This window comes from Manis pentadactyla, chromosome 3, assembly GCF_030020395.1.
Source record: "Manis pentadactyla isolate mManPen7 chromosome 3, mManPen7.hap1, whole genome shotgun sequence".
In the NCBI taxonomy this organism is placed as follows: Eukaryota; Metazoa; Chordata; class Mammalia; order Pholidota; family Manidae; genus Manis; species Manis pentadactyla.
In genome coordinates, this window is record NC_080021.1 from 213418999 (window position 1) to 213439160 (window position 20162).

Consider the following 20162-nt stretch of genomic DNA (forward strand, 5'->3'; position numbering starts at 1 on the left):
ACAGACTGTGTGCCAGTTAAGACTACCTTGATTGTAAGAAAGCAAAACAACACAAAAGCAAACCCTCAAGCTGACCATCAATATAGAGAATATGTTGGTTCACATGAGCCCGGTCAGGTGAGGCTAGGTGCAGACTCGCACCGAAAAACTGATTTTCCTCTGGCTCTCTTTTACATCTTTCTTGCTGTCAAGTTCATTTCCAGCCCACAGTACGGCCCCATACAACTGCAGGCCCTCCTCTGATACCGACAAAACGGCTATGACTCTTCTCCACCTCTCCTCGTCCCACACCATCCTATAAAAGAGGGTCTCTTCTGGGAGCTCCCCCACAAATCCTGGGGTGTGCAGATGGGGTCACATGCCCATCCCTGCACTCACCATGGTGGCAGGAAAACCGGATCAGCTGATTGGCTTAAGCTATTCAAGGCCCATCTCTGGAGCTGAATTTCCTTGAAGCACAGGGAGCAAACAGGGCTGGCGGTGAAGTCCCCAAGGGAAGTCAGCTCACTGCCGGTGGGAAGAGGGGGCGGATGCTGGGCACCCTTCGGGGACTCAGATATCTGGGTGAGGTCTCAGCTCTGCTCCTGCCTGCCAGTGTGAACCTGGGCCTTTCCTCTTCACGTGTTGGTAGCCAGGTCAATACCGAGGTGGAGGGAGAGGGGTGGTGCTGGCATCCTTGCAGTCCTGCTATTCTACAGGTCTGTGGGTCTCGAGGCCATGCAGTGTTCCCTCAAGTCACTGGCTGTATGGACTGACTTGTGTCTCTCCCAAATTCCCATGTTGAAGCCCTAAGCCCCAGGACCTCAGCATGTAACTGTTTGGAGACAAGGCTTTAAAGAGATGATTAAGTTAAAATGGGGCCATTAGGGTGGGCCCTCATCCAATGTGACCTGTGTCCCTGTAAGAAGAGGATGTTAGGACACACAGAGAAACACCAGGAGCATCTGTGAGCCCACACAGAAAAGGCCACGTGAGGACAGCTAGAAGGTGGCCACTGGGAAAGCCACTGACACCTTGACTTTGGACTTCCGGCCTCCTGAGCTGTGAGAAAATACATCTCTGCTGTCCAAGCTGCCCAGTCTGTGGTAGTTTGTTATGGCTGCCGGGCTGAGTGGTACAGAGTCCAAGAACTTGGAAGGAACGAGCCATTCTGTGAAGGGGAGCGTCATTCCTGCCAGGCTCCCACCCCAACTCCTCCACCTTGTACCAGTTATGTGGCCTTGGGTGAGTCACTTCACATCTCTGAGCCCAGCTGCATAGCTGGGAGGCACATTCTCCAAAAGTGGGTGCTTCTTCTACCGTTTCTATGGCTACTTGCAGACATGGTGACCATTTGCAGAGCATGACAAGGAGACTGTATGGGCACGGGCTGTGGGGAGTTGGGCCTGTCTGCTCATCAGGTTGCTGAGGCACCTTTGCGGAGCTTGAGCCTTTGGGCAGTAGTCAAAGGGCAGCTTGGCCCCACCAGCCAGTGGCAGCGTCCTTCTCCCAGCCCCACACACCAGACGTTGCCCTGGGCTCCTAGGGGCAGAACAATTTCGGAGCTCCCTCTCCCGCATGATGAAATCTGGCTTGTGCTCCTGCCAGAACCCCAGATTCCTCATCTGCAAAATGAGGATAGCAGCACCAACTGCATGGAGTTGTTGTAAACATGCCGAAAATGTTGTAAATAATAAATGTGAAGTGCTTAGCCAGCGCCTTCTACAGTGAAAATGCCCAAAGAGGGAGTATGAGGGCTGTTGTAATAGGCGGGGCTCAGGCCCCTGCTTGCCTGAGAATTAGAGCCACCTCAGTTTTCTAAAGGCAACCCCGCCCGTACACACAACCCCACCCCAGTCAGCCACCACCTGGGCAGCTGGACCGACCTACTCATTGGCCTCTCAGCCCCCGGGCTCACTTCCCTCCATTCCAAGCTCCCCATGGTAGCCGGCATGCTCTTTCAAAACAGACTTAGTCCCATTATTCCCAGCAAAAACTGCCCCCACCCCTGAACATTCCCCTTGTCCTCACCATCAAGGTCAAGCTCCCAGTGGCTTACCCAGCCTGCAGTACTCAGATCCCTGCCCTCACCTCTAATCTCATTTCCACAACTCCTTTCTCCAATTGCCATGCTTCCACCAGATGAACTACTTATGGATCCTTAAACCCACCATGCCTGCTGTCATCTCTGGATGTTCGTCTGTCCCCTCTGCCGGGAATACACTTGTCCCACCTCTCCACTTGGATGCTGCTTCCTGGAAGCCCTCCTGGCCTCTAAGCCCAAGTTGGGAGCCTCCTCTATGTCCTAGGGCCTAAATGCCCCACCCTGGATCGAAATGGCCTCTTTACGTCTTTCCCTGGTGCACTGTGATCTCTGTAAGGGCAGGAACTGACTGTTTCATCCTCCACTGAATCCCACAGGCTGGCACAGGGCCTGACGTACTGCAGGCCCTCAGAAAACTGTGTTATTGGTTTCCTATTGCTGCCATGCCAAATTACGACAAATTCAGCAGGCTTAAACAACATGTTTATTATTTTGCAGTTCTGCAGGGCCATCCTGCAGAAAGGGGATAAACGTCAAAAGTTTGACACGGCTCTCACCCCTACTGGAGGTTAAAGGGGAGGGTCCATTTCCTTGCTCATTGAGGTTACTGGCAGCACTCAATTCCTTGCACGCGATGGAGCTGACAGGTTCCTTGCTGGCTGTCAGTCGAGGACAATTCCCAGCCTCCGGAGGCCACCCACATTCCTTGGCTTGTGGCTGCCTTCCTCCAAATTCAAAGCCAACAACAGCTGTTTGAGTCCCTCTAGTGCTTCCCTTCTAGCTTCCTCCTCCTTTCATCTCATCTCAGGCGGGGAAAGTTTTTCACTTTTAAGGACGGAGTGATTAAATTGGATCCACCCAGATAATTCAGGATAATCTCCATTCCTCTGGGCCTATAACGTTACTCCCATCAGCAAAATCCCTTTTTCCATGAAAAGTAACATATTCACAGGTTTTAGGGATTGGGAAGTGGACATCTTTGAGGAGTCATTATTCTACCCACCATATGAATGAATGAACATTACTGTAAAAACCGGCAGGATGCAGAAGCAAGCCTGGGCGGAGGCAGGCCACACGCAGTTAGAGAGTCACGCGTGGCACGGTGTCTGCTGCCCGGTGCCAGGAAGGTGGAGGAACTAGGTTGGTGGTCCACAGGGCGGGTGTGGGAGCTAGGGGATGTAAGAGAGAGAGCAAAGGCAGGCCCTTCTCCACCAAAGTCAGGATCAAGGCAGAACTTTTCGGGGCAGTGGGGAGGCAGGAGGAAGAATTAAAATCCCAGGCAGAACAGCAGGGATGTGGCTTCAACTTCTCTTGGATGAGAAATTGATCCTCCCTGTTATAACCCAGGTTTCACCTAGACTCTCAGCCCTTTAAAATATAAATATCATCGGCTAAAACCACCACCTCTTCTCCTGTGGAGACTCGGTGTGCTTCCACGATGCCTGCAAGCAGCCACAGGACACCTCTCACTGGTCACCCCTGGATCTAAGTGCCAGTTTATGCTGCATCTGTTCTGTTCCTGCCCCTATTCCTCACTGTCACCAAAGGAACTTGCCCCTTCCTTTGATGTGCACATGGGCACACGCACACACACACACACACACTCCTACTCCTACAGAGCCTTTGTGGGTCTAACGGCCATTATTGAAAGTCTAGGATGACAGAGGGGCTTTAACATCACAAGCATCCAAGCAAAAGTTCCTCAAATTCACATATTAAAGATCTTTTATCTGAAATGAACTTTCGTGCTTCCTGCATCAGACGTTTCCCACCAGCCCCAACACAAAGCCCCCTGGACTCACCATCCTGTTGGCTTCTCTATCCCTTTCACCCTTCCGCCTCCCCCCTCTCCTGGATGGGCCCCTCTGAATCCTTCTCACTCCAGGACCCAGAACCTTCCCACTCCCTTTCCCAGAGGAATAGTGATGTGACAAGCCCTAATTCTTCACCATTCCCTGAATCCTCTGGCAGTGTGACTCTGCAGTTCCCCTCACTAGAAGTGGGGTGCACTTTCCTACCCTTGACTGTGGCTTCAGCTGTATAATGTCCTTTGACTAGTGGGATATTAACAGAAACAACAGAAGCAAACATGAAAATGCTTGCACAGTGACTCTGGACCTCTTGCACCGCAGTTTTCCATGAGAAGAGTCTCCCCTTCGGTCTCTTTCATGGGGCCCCAGCATGAAAATACATAGGCGGACCTGAGCCCAACCTGCAATTAGGAGCTAAGCCCACCTGGACCCTCAGCTGGAAGCAGAGGTGCCCAGTTGAGGCCAGTGTAAATCAGTCAACCCTTAGCTGACCTGCAGACACACGAATGGGAATAAATAATTGTTGTTTCTAAGCCACTGAGTTTTGGGGTGGATTGTTTTGCAGTAATGGCGGACCAATACAGTAATTAGTGCTGGAAGTGAGGGGTTTCCATCACCAAAACCTCAGATCCGAGGCATTGGGTTTGGGACCAGGGAATAAGCAGCAGGGAAACATTCACAGGAAGCTGGAAAAGGGTGGGGAAACTATCGTAGGTGGGAAAAAAGACACCCTGCATTAAGTAGTGAGAAACATCAATACAATGTCTAATGAGTTTTTAGAGTCAAAGGAAGATATCTAGAAGCAAAATGTTGAAAATATGACTTTCTCACTACTAGATAAATTTGAAAAAGTACTACTACAAGAAAGAGATATACTCAGAAAAGAACTAGCCAGTTTTGCAAGCAAGAGTTAGGGAGAATATAGAGTCCAGAATTTGCTAGGCTGAAAAATAAAACCTCTCATCTCCAACCTCTCCAGCCGGTAAAAGATTCTTAAGTCAAAACCAAGAGTGTGGGCTCTTCAGCTGACAAAAGTGCTCCTAGAAAAAATAAGAGTATGTCCCCATGAAATCCTGATGTCCCCAAAGTATCAGCAAATTAATTGTGTCTGTAGAAAGAGGAACGTGTCAAAAAGAATTGTTGAGAATGGCTGTTGTCACCTGGAATTGACTGAAATCACATACAGAGGAGACCCAAAATGTTTCTGAGAGTTTCATATTGGCAAACATGCTGCCAGCCTGGATTAAAAGAGGCAAAGATACCCCCAACTGTCTATGGGAACGTACCAAGTAGGGAAAGCTGATCAGCCACCAAAAAGTGTATATTCTTCAATACCCTTTACAAGATACTCTTCGGAATTAACCAAGGGAGATGTTGGAAAAAGAAGGCAGAATCAAGAGCCATTGAGACCAGTGGACTTGAGAGCCACTCCCAGGGAGCAGTCGGGAGCTTAATCAAGGAACATGCATGAATCATAGGATGAGGAGACCTGGCAGCGTTTGTCCAGTGGGATTTCAGAATTGCTATGGCGCCAGTCACTGTTACATGCCTCCCATTCTTCCCCGTTCCAAATGGAAGGGTTTGTTGAAGTTTTGTTATCCCTGTTCCACATTGTATGCTGTGGGATATTGATTCATAGACCTTGGAATCCAGAGGAGTTACATCCAGACCTGATGTAAATCGTGAAACTATGACTTTGATGAGGCTTTTGAGCCTGGATGGGACTGTGGAGGGTCTTGGGATTGGGGCAAATGTGTTCTATGTGGGAGAGGAATTTGAATAATTGTGAGTAAGATGGCAGACTCTGGTTGATTGATTACTCTTACCAATCCTTCCCTATTCCCCATTTCCATGGCTTTTGTCATGTGACTTTATAGTTTCTCCCTCTGGAGGTAGAATGCACCTCCCCACCCCTTGGCTTTGGGGTTACCATGTGGCTTGTGTTGACCAGTAGAATACTAGCAAATAAGACAAATCGAAGGCATAAGATGTGCTTGCATGGTCTGGTTTCCTCTTCAGCCTCTCTGATATCATCATGAGACAAGCTTCCCTGGGTGGCTGCTGTCCCCTTAGCCTGAGCCTGAATGAATACATGTGGAGCAGACCTGACCCCAACCTACAGGGAGAAGCCAGGCTCAGCAAGAGATATCATTTAAAGCATAGAAAAAATAAATTATTATTATTTTAATCCAACAAATTGAGGGTTATTTAGTATTCAACAATAGCCAACTGATACACTTGCCTTTTGTCTCTGCATCCCCTACTAACCTCTGCTCTGGGCTGATCCTTGCTTATCAAAAATACATTAAGGTTCTTAGACAAGTAGAAGAGCCTTTCTAAGATTAATTCCTCCACCAAATTCTACCCTCCATGGTAGGTGATCATAGTTTTAAATCACAATCTTTTATTTTCTTTTATGATTGGTTTATCTACTGAGCACATATTTGGCTACAAATAAAAGAAAATCCCCACAACAGTGGCTTAACAAATAAGAGGTTTATTTAGCCTCTCTGTCTCTATCCTTTCTTCTTCTCTCTCTCTCTCCCCATATATACACTGTCTTATCAATCTTCCCAGATAGATGTCAGTTTTATTAGTGTTTTCAAAAATCTAGCTTTAGGCTTTAATGATCTTCCTCATTGTTCCTCTGTTTTCTATTTAATGGATTTATAATCTTACCTTTTTATGTTCTTCCTTTTATTTTCCTTGGGTTTGCTTCTTTTTTCCAACCTTTTAAATGATGAACTCATTAACTTAACACCTTTCTTCTTTTATAAGAATTAAAGAATTGGAGAATATGAACTATGAACTTCCCTCTAAAAATTTTTTGCTGATAACACGGATTTGGAAAGTGGTATTTTCATTACCTGTCAATTCTAGATAGTTCTAAATTTTTACTATGATCTCTTTTTTAATGTTAATTGTTTTCACATACACTTTCAAATGTCAGAATATAGAGAGTATTTTTATTTTTTTCATCATCAACTCCCTTAATTCCATTGAGGTCAAAGATATAGTTTAAGAATGCAGGAGCCCAGTTTGAAAAAGACATATGCACCCCTATGTTTATCACAGCACTATTTACAATAGCCAAGAAATGGAATCAACCTAAGTGTCCATCAGTAGATGAATGGATAAAGAAGATGTGGTACATATACACAATGGAATATTATTCAGCCATAAGAAGAAAACAAATCCTACCATTTGCAGCAACATGGATGGAGCTAGAGGGTATTATGCTCAGTGAAACAAGTCAGGCGGAGAAAGACAAGTACCAAATGATTTCACTCATGTGTGGAGCATAAGAACAAAGCAAAAACTGAAGGAACAGAACAGCAGCAGACTCACAGAACCCACGAATGGACTAACAGTTACCAAAGGGAAAGGAACTGGGGAGGATGGGCAGAAAGGGAGGGATAAGGGGGAAAATGGGGCATTACGATTAGCATACATAATGGGGGGCAGGGAGGTGAAGGATGTGGTGGGGACTTGATAATGGTGGGAATCTAGTAACCACAATGTTGCTCAAGTAATTGTATATTAATGATGCCAAAAGAAAAAAGAAAAAAAGACACATAGTTTATATAATTTCACTTCTCTGAAATTTACTGAAGTGTGCTGTATGGCCTAGTTCATAGCCAATTTTTATAATGTTCTAAACATGTCATAAAATGATATACATCTTCCAACTCCTGTGTGCAGATTTCTATATATGTCCACTATAGCAAGATCGTGTTTGATGTTGTTTGATATGTCAATTACTGAGAAAGGTATGATTTTAAAAAAAAACTTGTTTTCTCAACAGTGGTGCTGGAACAAGATAACCCAATGCAAAAGTAATAGTAGTAAACCTCAGTAATATCTTGTACCATGTACAAAAATGAACTGAAAATGAATCATAGACCTAAATTTAAAACCTAGAAGAAAACATGGCAAAAATCTTTCTGGCATTGGGTTAGGCAAAAATTAGATAGAATTCCAAAAGTGCAATCCATAAGAGAAAAAGTGATAACTGGACTGCATCAAATTTAAGAGCTTCTTCTCTTTGAAATATACTATTAAGAAAATGAAAAGCTCCTCAACACCAAAAAAAAAAATGCAATTAAAAAGTGACCAGAGCCAAAATGACAGTCTCTTCAACAGATGGTGCTGGCAAAACTGGACAGCTACATGTAGGAGAATGAAACTGGACCATTGTCTAACCCCATATACAAAAGTAAACTCAAAATGGATCAAAGACATGAATGCAAGTCATGAAACCATTAAACTCTTGGAAGAAAACATAGGCAAAAACCTCTTAGACATAAACATGAGTGACCTCTTCTTGAACATATCTCCCCGGGCAAGGAAAACAACAGCAAAAATGAACAAGTGGGACTATATTAAGCTGAAAAGCTTCTGTACAGCAAAAGACACCATCAATAGAACAAAAAGGAACCCTACAGTATGGGAGAATATATTTGAAAATAACAGATCCGATAAAGGTTTAACGTCCAGAATATATAAAGAGCTCACACGCCTCAACAAACAAAAAACAAATAACCCAATTAAAAAATGGGCAGAGGAACTGAACAGACAGTTCTCCAAAAAAGAAATACAGATGGCCAACAGACACATGAAAAGATGCTCCACATCGCTAATTATCAGAGAAATGCAAATTAAAACCACAATGAGATATCACCTCACACCAGTAAGGATGGCCGCCATCCAAAAGACAAACAACAACAAATGTTGGCGAGGCTGTGGAGAAAGGGGAACCCTCCTACACTGCTGGTGGGAATGTAAATTAGTTCAACCATTGTGGAAAGCAGTATGGAGGTACATCAAAATGCTCAAAACAGACTTACCATTTGACCCAGGAATTGCACTCCTAGGAATTTACCCTAAGAATGCAGCAATCAAGTATGAGAAAGACCAATGCATCCCTATGTTTATCGCAGCACTATTTACAATAGGAAGAATTGGAAGCAACCTAAATGTCCATCAATAGATGAATGGATAAAGAAGTTGTGGTACATATACACAATGGAATACTACTCAGCCATAAGAAGAGGGCAAATCCTACCATTTGCAGCAACATGGATGGAGCTAGAGGGTATTATGCTCAGTGAAACAAGCCAAGCGGAGAAAGAGAAATACCAAATGATTTCACTCATCTGTGGAATATAAGAACAAAGGAAAAACTGAAGGAACAAAACAGCAGCAGAATCACAGAACTCAAGAATGGACTAACAGGTACCAAAGGGAAAGGGACTGGGGAGGATGGGTGGGTAGGGAGGGATAAGGGGGGGAGAAGAAGGGGGGTATTAAGATTAGCATGCATGGGGGGGTGGGAGAAAGGAGAGGGCTGTACAACACAGAGAAGGCAAGTAGTGATTCTACAACATTTTGCTATGCTGATGGACAGTGACTGTAAAGGGGTTTATAGGGGGGACCTAGTATAGGGGAGAGCCTAGCAAACATAATATTCATCATGTAAGTGTAGATTAATGATACCAAAAACAAAAAAAATAAAAAATAAAAAAGGGCAGTTCCTGTGTCGTAACCTCCAATGAGTTCTACACAAGGGTATAAAGGGCATATAAAAGTGTAGGCAAAGGGTCTGTTTGTGTTTATACAGAGGATCAAAGCCTAATTGGGCTACCCTGAGAATGAATTAAGATACGATATGAAAAAGAACTTCCAACATCAGCACTCTCTGGAAGACTCATGCCAGAAGATGATCATCAAAAAACCCCAACAAAGATCCACGCACTGCTACAGCTGTAGATGCACTCATCCCACCAGCTCCTGGACTTGCCATGGGAATGAGGAAGGAGATATCTAAGGTGGCCTGTGCATACAGTAAAACAACAAATTTGACTGGATCTATACTGTTGGAACTCAGCCAAGAATTAGGAGAAGTGCAAATTGTAGCGCTCCAAAATCTTACAACTACAGACTATTTACTGTTAAAAGAACATAAGGGATGTGAACAGTCCCCAGGAATGGGTTGTTTTAATTTGTCTGATTTCTCTCAGACTGTTCAAGTTCAGTTGGACAATATCCACCATATCATAGATAAGTTTTCACAAATGCCTAAGGTGCCTAACTGGTTTTCTTGGTTTCACTGGAGATGGCTGGTAATTACAGGTATGCTTTGGTTATGTAACTATACTCCTATTATGTTAATGTGTGTGCGCAATTTAATTAGTAGTTTAAAACCTATACATGCTGAAGTTACTCTACAAGAAGATATGTCAAAGAAATAATCAATCTTCCCAAGTTTTCTTCTGCCTGCTACTTCTATAGCTTTTCTTCTTCCTTCCTAATTACAACCCTTAAATAGAATTCATGCCTCATATCAAATTTACCGAGTATCATAGTTCTTCCAAGTGGTAAAGATACCTCAAGACAAATGCTGGGCATAGAAGCCACAGGGCATAAATATGCAAAGAAGTAAAAAGCTAACCTTTTCAAACAATAAGGCTTCTCTCTCACTTACCAACTTTACATTTCCCTGGATGGCCCCGGAAGATGACTGGTTAGCCTGAGACGGGTAAGATTTCTCAAGGGAGGAACAACCTAAGACAGGCACAGTCACAGGGGGGCCATCAGGTGAGAAACTGGGGATCAACAGAGGTGAGGCCTAGAACCTCACCCCCCCTGTTCTGGGAGAAATCTTCTGCATCCATGAATGTTTTGTTGCCCTTGTCTAGCTTGGATTAACACATAGTCTACAGGCACACACCTGATCATCTACATTTGCTCTCTTACAACACTAAACTGTTTTCTACCTTTATCTTGTATCTACCTACCACTTCAGCATTTTTAAAAAAATAATAATAAAGAGAGAAATGTGGTATCCACATATAAATCAAGTATAAAAATCAAATGAGTATTCATATTTGAACTGACTGTTTATAGTTTATAATGCATGAGCAAGACCGAAAGTTTCTGTGATGACTGCCCTTGTACTGTTCACCATGTAACTTATTCACTATGTAAGAATTTGTTCTCCATGTAAGAACTTGTTCGTTATGCTTCAGAAGATTGGAGACTGACGAAAATTAGGCTTGGGGTGGATTAATGATTGTGCATTGAACATTGACACTCCTATACAGAATTTTATTGTTGTTAACAACCATTTGATCAATAAATATGAGAGATGCCCTCACAACAAAAACAACAACAACAAAAAAGTACACACTTCCAATTGTAAAATAAATAAGTAACCGGGATGTAATGTATAGCATAAGGAATATAGTCAAAATATTGTAACAACTTTGTATGGTGATAGCTGGTACCTAGAATTATCATGTATATAAATGTTGAATCACTGTGTTGTACACCTGAAACTAATGTAATGTAATACTGTGTGTCAACTACCCTTCAATAAAAAATAATTATCTACAAAAAAAAAAAGTGGCCAGAGGTCCTGAATAGACATTTTTCCAGAGAACATACAGATAGCTAGCCAACAGACACATGAAAAAATGCTCAACATCACTAATCATAAGGGAAATGCAAATCAAAACCACAATGAGATATCACTTGTATCAGTCAGAATGGCTGATATCAACAAGTCAGGAAATAACAAGGGCTGGGGAGGATGTGGAGGAAAGGGAACCCTCATACACTGCTGGTGGGCTTGCAAATGGGTGCAGCCACTATGGAATGCAGTATGGAGGTTTCTCAAAAAACTGAGAAAAGAAATACCACATGACCCAGCAATTCCACTTCTGGGAATTTACCCAAAGAACACAAAGTCATTAATCCAAAAAAGATATTATATTCCTATGTTTATCATAGCATTATTTGCAATAGCCAAAATATGGAAATAACCTAAATGTCCATTGTTAGATAAATGGATAAAAAAGATGTGGTATATACATACAATGAAATATTACTTAACCATAAAAAGAATGAAATATTGTCATTTGTGTCAACATGGATGGACCTAGAGGATATTATGCTAAGTGAGATAAGTCAAAGAAGTGATTTCACTTACATGTGGAATCTGAAAAGCACAACAAATGAATAAAATAGAAATAGACTCATCAACCCAGAGAATAGGCTAGTGGCTACCATAAAGGAAGAGGTTGGGGGAATGGGTGAAAAAAACGAAGAAAATGAAAAGGTAATCTACAGAGGGTAGGAGAAAATATTTGCAAATCACATATCTGATAAATCACTTATATCCATGGTATATAAATACCCAAAGCTCAACCATAAGAAAGGAAATGATCCAAGTTTTAGAAAGGGGCGGGGAGAAGGGGTGAAAGATTTGAAGAAACACTTCACCAAAGAAGATATGTAGATGGCAAATACACACATGAAACGATGTTCAACATCGTTAGTCATTAGGAAAATGTAAAATAAACCATGATGAGATATCACTTCACATTTATTAAGATGGCTTTAAAAAACTGTCAATACAAGTATTAAAGTATTAAGATGCGGAGAAATGGAATCCTCCTACATTGCTTATGGGAATGTAAGATGATAGAATCACTGTGGAAAACAATTTGGCAGTTTCTTAAAACATTAAGCATATACTTAGGCTACAACCCATTAATCCCACTACTATGTATTCACACAAGTAAAATGAAAACTTAAACCTGTACATGAATATTTATAGTGGCTTTATGCTTAATTACCAAAAACTGGAAACAACTCAAATATTCTCCAACTGGGGAATAGACATACTGTAGTATATCCATACAATGGAATACTACTCTGCAATAAAAAGGAATAAACTACCATTATCACACATGGGTTAATCTCAAATGCATTATGCTAAGTGAAGAACTCAAAAGGCTACATACTATATTATAAATGATTCCATTCTGGAAAAGACAAAACCACAGGGCCAGAAAACAGATCAGTGGTTGCCAGGAATGAGGGGTTGGCAACAAAGGGGAGCTAGGGAATTTCTGGAGCTAAAGGAGCAGTTCTATAAATTGATTGTGATGCTGATTACCTCACTGTATGTGTTTGTCAAAAATCAGAGAACTAAAAAAAAATTTTTTTTTAATCAGAGAACTATACACCAAGAAGGGTGAATTTTACTTTCATCTAAGTTTCAAAGAAGCATGTAAGTTTTACCTTAATTAAAAACTGTAAAAAATATCTGCACTAGTCATGATAGCCTAGGTTATGCTAAAATAACAAATACCCAACTCCAAAATCTCAGAAGCTTACAGCATCAAAAGCATCTTTCTTTATCATTATGTTTTTCTTCTGGTCAGCTTGGGGCTCTGCTTCATGTTATCTTCAGTCGAGGACTCATTCTAATGGGGCAGCCACCCTCCGAAGCATTGCTGGTCTCCATGGCAGAGAGAAAGATGGGAAGAGGGCTTTTAAAGCTGCGAGTGACTCATGTCACTTCAATTCCTTTTTCACTGGTCAAAGAAACCCACATAGCTATATATCTACGTTCAAAGACAGGCAAAAGACTGGAAATACTTGTTGCACTGTATTAGTGAATTCCACAATCTCCACTATGATAGTGAATTTGTCGATTTCTTTTTATAGTTCTATCAGTTTTTACTCTAAGTCATAGTCTGAAGCTACAATACTATGTACATACAACTTAGAATGATTATGCACTTCTGGTGAGTTGAACCTTGCTCGTTATAAAATAGCCCAATATATTAGTCATCTTTTGCTAAGTTAGGCTGCAGTAACAGCATGACAGCATGAATCACACACTCACTCTTAAAGCACCCACCTGAAAGTGGCATGTTTCATAGTACATTTCTCAAAACCATATGACCATACCTAACTTTGAAATCTCAGTGGCTTACAGTGATAAAGGTTAATTTCTTACTCTTGTTATATGACTTTATGGGTCACTTAGAGCATTACCCACTCTTCATTCTATGTAATCTTCATTCTATGATCTTCTTGTGGCAGAGGGAAACAATGATGGCTCTTAAAGCTTTGCTCAGAAGTGCACACATAACTTCCATTCACCTTTCAGTGACCAAGCTTGAAGTCCCATGGGGTGGGAAGTACAGAACCCTTCCAGGGAGGGGCAGCATATTACTGAGAAGAATAATATAATCCACCACACTATTTCCAGCAGTGCTTTTTGTCTTAACGTCTATTTTGTTCAACGTTACTGTAGTTCACAGACCCACCAAAGAATCGCTTACGGTTCTTTTAAGTCAAATTTTCTCTGTGGTTTAAACAAGGTTTTGCTTTTTTTTTTAATTAAAAAAGTTTTTTTTAATTTTTAAAATCTGGTGTTATAATCTTTTAACTAGAAGCCTTAGACTTTTTTTTATTAAGGTATTATTGATATACACTCTTATGAAGGTTTCATATGAAAAAACAATGTGGTTACTACATTTACCCATATTATCAAGTCCCCCCCTTACCTCATTGCACATACTGTCCATCAGTGTAGTAAGATGTCACAATTTCACTATTTGCCTTCTCTGTGCTACACTGTCTTCCCCGTGACCCCTCACACCACGTGTACTAAACATAATACCCCTCAATCCCCTTCTCCCTCCCTCCCCACCCACCCTCACACACTACTCCCCTTTGGTAACTGCTAGTCCCTTCTTGGAGTCTGTGAGTCTGCTACGATTTTGTTCCTTCAGTTTTGCTTTGTTGTTATACTCCACAAATGAGGAAAATCCTTTGGCACTTGTCTTTCTCTGCCTGGATTATTTCACTGAGCATAATATCCTCTAGCTCCATCCATGTTGTTGCAAATGGTAGGATTTGTTTCTTTCTTATGGCTGAATAGTATTCCATTGTGTATATGTACCACCTCTTCTTTATCCATTCATCTACTGATGGACACTTAGGTTGCTTCCATATGTTGGCTATTATAAAGAATGCTGTGATAAACATAGGGGTGCATATGTCTTTTGGAATCTGAGAAGTTGTATTCTTTGGGTAAATCCAAGGAGTGGGACTCACAGGTCAAATGGTATTTCTTCTATTTTTAGTTTTTCGAGGAACCTCCATATTGCTTTCCACAATGGTTGATCTAGCTTACATTCCCACCAACAGTGTAGGAGGGCTCCCCTTTCTCTGCGTCCTCACCAGCATTTGTTATTCGTAGTCTTTTCTATGTTGGCCATCCTTACTGGTGTGAGGTGATATCTCATTGTGGTTTTAATTTGCATTTCTCTGATAATTAGTGATGTGGAGCATCTTTTCATGTGTCTGTCGGCCATCTGAATTTCTTCTTTGGAGAATTGTCTCTTTATATCCTCCGCCCATTTTTTAATTGGGTTATTTGCTTTTTGGGTGTTGAGGCATGTGAGTTCTTTATATATTTTGGATGTTAACCCCTTGTCAGATATGTTATTTACAAATAATTCTCTCATACTGTAGGATGCCTTTTGGTTCTGTTGATGGTGTCCTTTGCCATACAGAAGCTTTTTAGTTTGATGTAGTCCCATGAGTTCATTTTTGCTTTTGTTTCCCTTGTTCAAGGAGATGCATTCAGGAAGAAGTTGCTCATGTTTATATGCAGGAGATTTTTGCCTATGTTGTCTTCTAAGAGTTTTATGGTTTCATGACTTATATTCAGGTCTTTGATCCACTTTGAGTTTACTTTTGTGTATGGGGTTAAACAATAATCCAGTTTCATTCTCTTGCATGTAGCTGCCAGTTTTGCCAACACCAGTTGTTGAAGAGGCTGTCATTTTCCCATTGTATATCCATGGCTCCTTTATCATATATTAATTGACCATATATGCTTGGGTTTATATCTGGGCTCTCTATTCTGTTCCACTGGTCTATGGGTCTGTTCTTATGCCAGTACCAAATTGTCTTGATTACTGTGGCTTTGTAGTAGAGCTTGAAGTTGGGGAGGATAATCCCCCCCAGCTTTATTATTCCTTCTCAGGATTGCTTTGGCTATTCAGGGTCTTTTGTGGTTCCATTTGAATTTTAGAACAATTTGCTCTAGTTGAAGAATGCTGTTGGTATTTTGATAGGAATTGCATTGAATCTATAGATTGCTTTAGGCAGGATGGACACTTTAACAATATTAATTCTTCCTATCTATGAGCATGGGATGTGTTTGCATTTATTGGTATCTTCTTTAATTTCCCTCATGAGTGTCTTGTAGTTTTCAGAGTATAGGTCTTTCACTTCCTTGGTTAGGTTTATTCCTAGGTATTTTATTCCTTTTGATGCAATTGTTTTTTCTGATTTCTCCCTCTACTAGTTCATCGTTAGTGTATAGAAATGCAACAGATTTCTGTGTATTAATTTGTATCCTGCAACTTTGCTGAATTCAGATATTAGATCTAGTAGTTTTGGAGTGGATACTTTTGGGTTTTTTAGGTACAATATCATGTCATCTGCAAACAGAGACAGTTTAACTTCTTCTTTACCAATCTGGATGCCCTTTATTTCTTTGTGTTATCTAATTCCTGTGGCAAGGACCTCCAGAACTATGTTGAATAAAAGTGGAGAGAGTGGGCATCCCTGTCTTGTTCCCGATCTTAAAGGAAAGGCTTTCAGTTTCTTGCTGTTAAGTATGATGTTGGCTGTGGGTTTGTCATATATGGCCTTTATTATGTTGAGGAACTTGCCCTCTATACCCATTTTGCTGAGAGTTTTTATCATGAATGGATGTTGAATTTGTCAAATGTTTTTTCGGCATTTATGGAGATGATCTTTGTGGTTCTTGTCCTTCTTTTTGTTCATGTGGTGGATGATATTGATGGATTTTCTAACATTGTACCATGCTTGCATCCCTGGAATAAATCCTACTTGATCATGATGGATGATTTTTAAAATATATTTTTGAATTTGGTTTGCTAATATTTTGTTGAGTATTTTTGCATCTATGTTCATCAGGGATATTGGTCTGTAATTTTCTTTTTTTGTGGTGTCTTTGCTTGGTTTTGTTATTAGAGAGATGCTGGCCTCATAGAATGAGTTTGGAAGTATTCCCTCCTTAGAAGCCTTACGTTTTAAAAAATATATTTACGTTGATTATTGATACATTTATTTATTTTTCCACCTTATTTTGTTCTTTGTATTTTTTCCATTTTTTATGTCCTTTTGTTTCTGCTTGCCTTTCTTTTTTTACTTCCTTTCCTTCTTTTTTAAAATGTTATTTTCCTTCTTCCAGTTTGATCTCTAACTATTTTTATTCTTTCAGTGGTAAGTCTCAAAATTTTAATGTTCATATTTAATTAAATATATGGTGCTAATCAATATTTTTATGGACAGTACAAAGACCTTGGAGTGATTGAACTAATGTCTCCAATTCTCCTCTTTCCCTATATGCAATCCCTTTATCATAATCCTTCATAGCTACCTCCTGCTACAACTCTGGACTCAATCACACAACTTGCTTTGGCCAATGAGATTTTAGAAGAATCTTGCAAATGTACTTGTATATTTCCCTGCCCTCTTTTGTGTCCCTGCCATTGCCAGGAGAACTTTTCCCAGCTACCTGGCTGGTGAGTGAGATACATGGAGCACAGTCAAGGTCCCTCACCAAGACCATCCTAGCCAAACTCAGCAGAGCTTCCTAACCCACCCCCAGCCATCACCAAACACCTGGGCAAAAACCAGATATGGCTGTATCCCTCTAAGGTTTTGTGTTATGCAATAGATACTTGACACACACTTTTTAACTTTAGTAATCCTCTTATACCTTATATTTTTATCTGAAGTATACAGCATACAGTAGGAACAATATTGTTTTAGTTTCAGAGTGTAACCAAGTGTATTGTACCCAAGTATACAGTATACAGTTGTAAACAATATTATTTTAGTTTCAGATTGTAACCAAGTGAAAACATGGCATATCTGCCTCTGTACTGTATGTGTCTCCTTTGCTGCCTTACCCTTTGGGCCAGAAGTTAAAAAAAAAAAAAAAAGGAAAAGTGCTTCTGGTCAGCCCTGCAGCCCTGCACACAGGCTTACCGATCATCAAAAGGAATTTTGTTTACTGTTTGAGAGTTCTGCCAATTGCTCTTTACCCAGAGTTTGCCTCCTCCGGGAGATAGGGAAATATGTATGAAAATAGTAAGTTCCTTGTCAAAGAGTTTTAGGAACATCATAACCAGACCTACAGTAGGCGAGTGTCACCTAACCGAGGACACGAAGTTTCTCAGCTCTCCTGGGACCTCACTGGCACCCAGATGTCTGCAGCCTTCAGTCACCCCCTAACCTGCTTCCCCCTTTCCTAGCATAAAAGAAGCTTGCAATCAGCCCTGAGTTAAGATGGGGCTTCAGGACGTGAGTCTGCCATCTTCTCAGTCTGCTGGCTTTCCCAATAAAGTCGTTCCCTTGCCCCAAAACCTTGTCTCTCAACTTATGGGCATGTGGTGCAGTGAGAGGCCTGAACTTGGACTCAGTAACAGAATGTATAGTTATATATATTACAAAATGCTTACCATCGTAAGTGTAGTTACCATCTGTCACCCCATGAAGTTATTACAATATTTTATACTTTATATTTTCTCATTCCATTATTTTGGTTTTGCCTTTTGTGGGTAAAATTGTAACATTTCCAGAATATGTCGCCTGGCTGTAGTTCATTTGCATATCCTCAGGGGTGGAGAGAAGTTCATCTCCATGTCAATGGGACCTGGGCAACCAAGGGTGTGTCTGAACCTGAGAGATTTAAAGGGAGGGGCTTGCTTGCTTGCTTGTTTGCTTCTTCAGGAGCAGAGGAAAGAGACAGCCCTGGACTGCAGTTTGTAAGCAATAAAAGGTTTTTAAACTTTATTTCTCCCTTTGACTGATTTCGGTTTTTAGAGGTATTCTGTCCGGGATTTCCTGTCCCCTGACTTACACCTTTTTAATTCCAAAAATTTTAAATTGTTCTTGTATTTTGCCCCAGTGTGGTTTATATTTACCTTTTTGTCACTTTATATACTCAATAAAGGAACAATCCTTTATTGTCCCACAGATTTTCCTCCTGGGATCATTTTATTTCTTCCTGAAATACATGCTCTAGGAGATCCTTCAGTGAAGTTCTGTTGGTAGTAACTCTTAGTCTTTGCTGATCTGGAAAGTGCTGCATTTTCATTCTTGAAAGATTGTTTGCTAAGTATACAATTCTAGGTAGACAGTTATTTTCCCTCATCATGTTAAGGCTGTTATTTCATTAATGGTATTACTTCATGCTATTATTATCTTGCTCCCATTATTGCCATTGAATAGTCAGGAGTTGGTATCACTGCCATTCCTTTGTAGATTGGCTTTCTTCTCTGCTTTTAAAATCATCTTTTGTGTTCTACAGTTTCACCAGACTAGGTCTAGGTTTGCTTTTTCCTATCCTACTTGCGATTCATTGTGTTTCTGAGTTTTCTTATCTTTCATCAGTTCTGAAAAATTCCCAACCATCATTATTTGACAATTGCCTTGCTCACCTGTTTAATTATCTCCTAACATAACTGATAAGCATATGATGAACCTTCTCACTCTTTCTCATTTTCTTACCTCTCTGGGATTCCTTTTGGGTTATGTTCTTCAAACTTATTCTTGAGTTCACTAATTTTTCTTCAGCTCTATGTAATTTGGTATTTAACCCTTCCAATGGATACATTTAAATAATTTAAAATGGATCTGCCTTTGCTGCTTGTCTTCTCTGCCTATTTCCTCATGGGTTTTTGGTTTATGGTTGTGAGTTCATATTTACGTGGAAGTCTACTGTAGGAATTCTTTGAGACCTAGGTTGACAGACCTTCCAGAGAACTTGTGTTTGTTTTGACCAAGTACCATAGGTACTATAGCCAGGTCCATTTTAAATTTAAATATTTAAATATTCAAAAATTGTGGAATTTTGGTCTATGCAAACAGTGTGGCCACATGATTACCACACTTTGGCCATGCATCCACTAGGGTAAAATGTTTTATCCTTCTGTCTTAGAGCCAAGGCAGAGACAACTTTCTTTGCTGCCTGCCTCTGTAGGGGTGGTTTTCCATTTCTGTCTGTTTTCTGTTGTTTTTCCCTCTTCTGAAGATATATTCCTTCTTGGGTCCCAAACATGCTTCAATTTGGCTATCATCTTGCCTGGACCCAGGCAGATGCCCCTGCAGCTGATATCAGCATCACTGTTTACCTACCTCCAGAGATTATTTTCAAAATGTTTGTCAGTATAGCATATGCACCAACCAACCAGAACAGATGCAGACTGTCCCTGTTCATAACTTCTGAACATCAAACTCTTGACTTCCTAAGTTTGTTTCTGCTTTTCTCCTGGCCTCAGATGATTTTCCTGACTTTCTTGAAAGCTAATCCATGCATATTTCAATATTTTCAGTGTTTTCAATATTTCTCCTAGCAATTTTATTTTTTACTGTTATATTTAGATATGTAGTGTCTTGAATATTGCTAGAATTTAAAG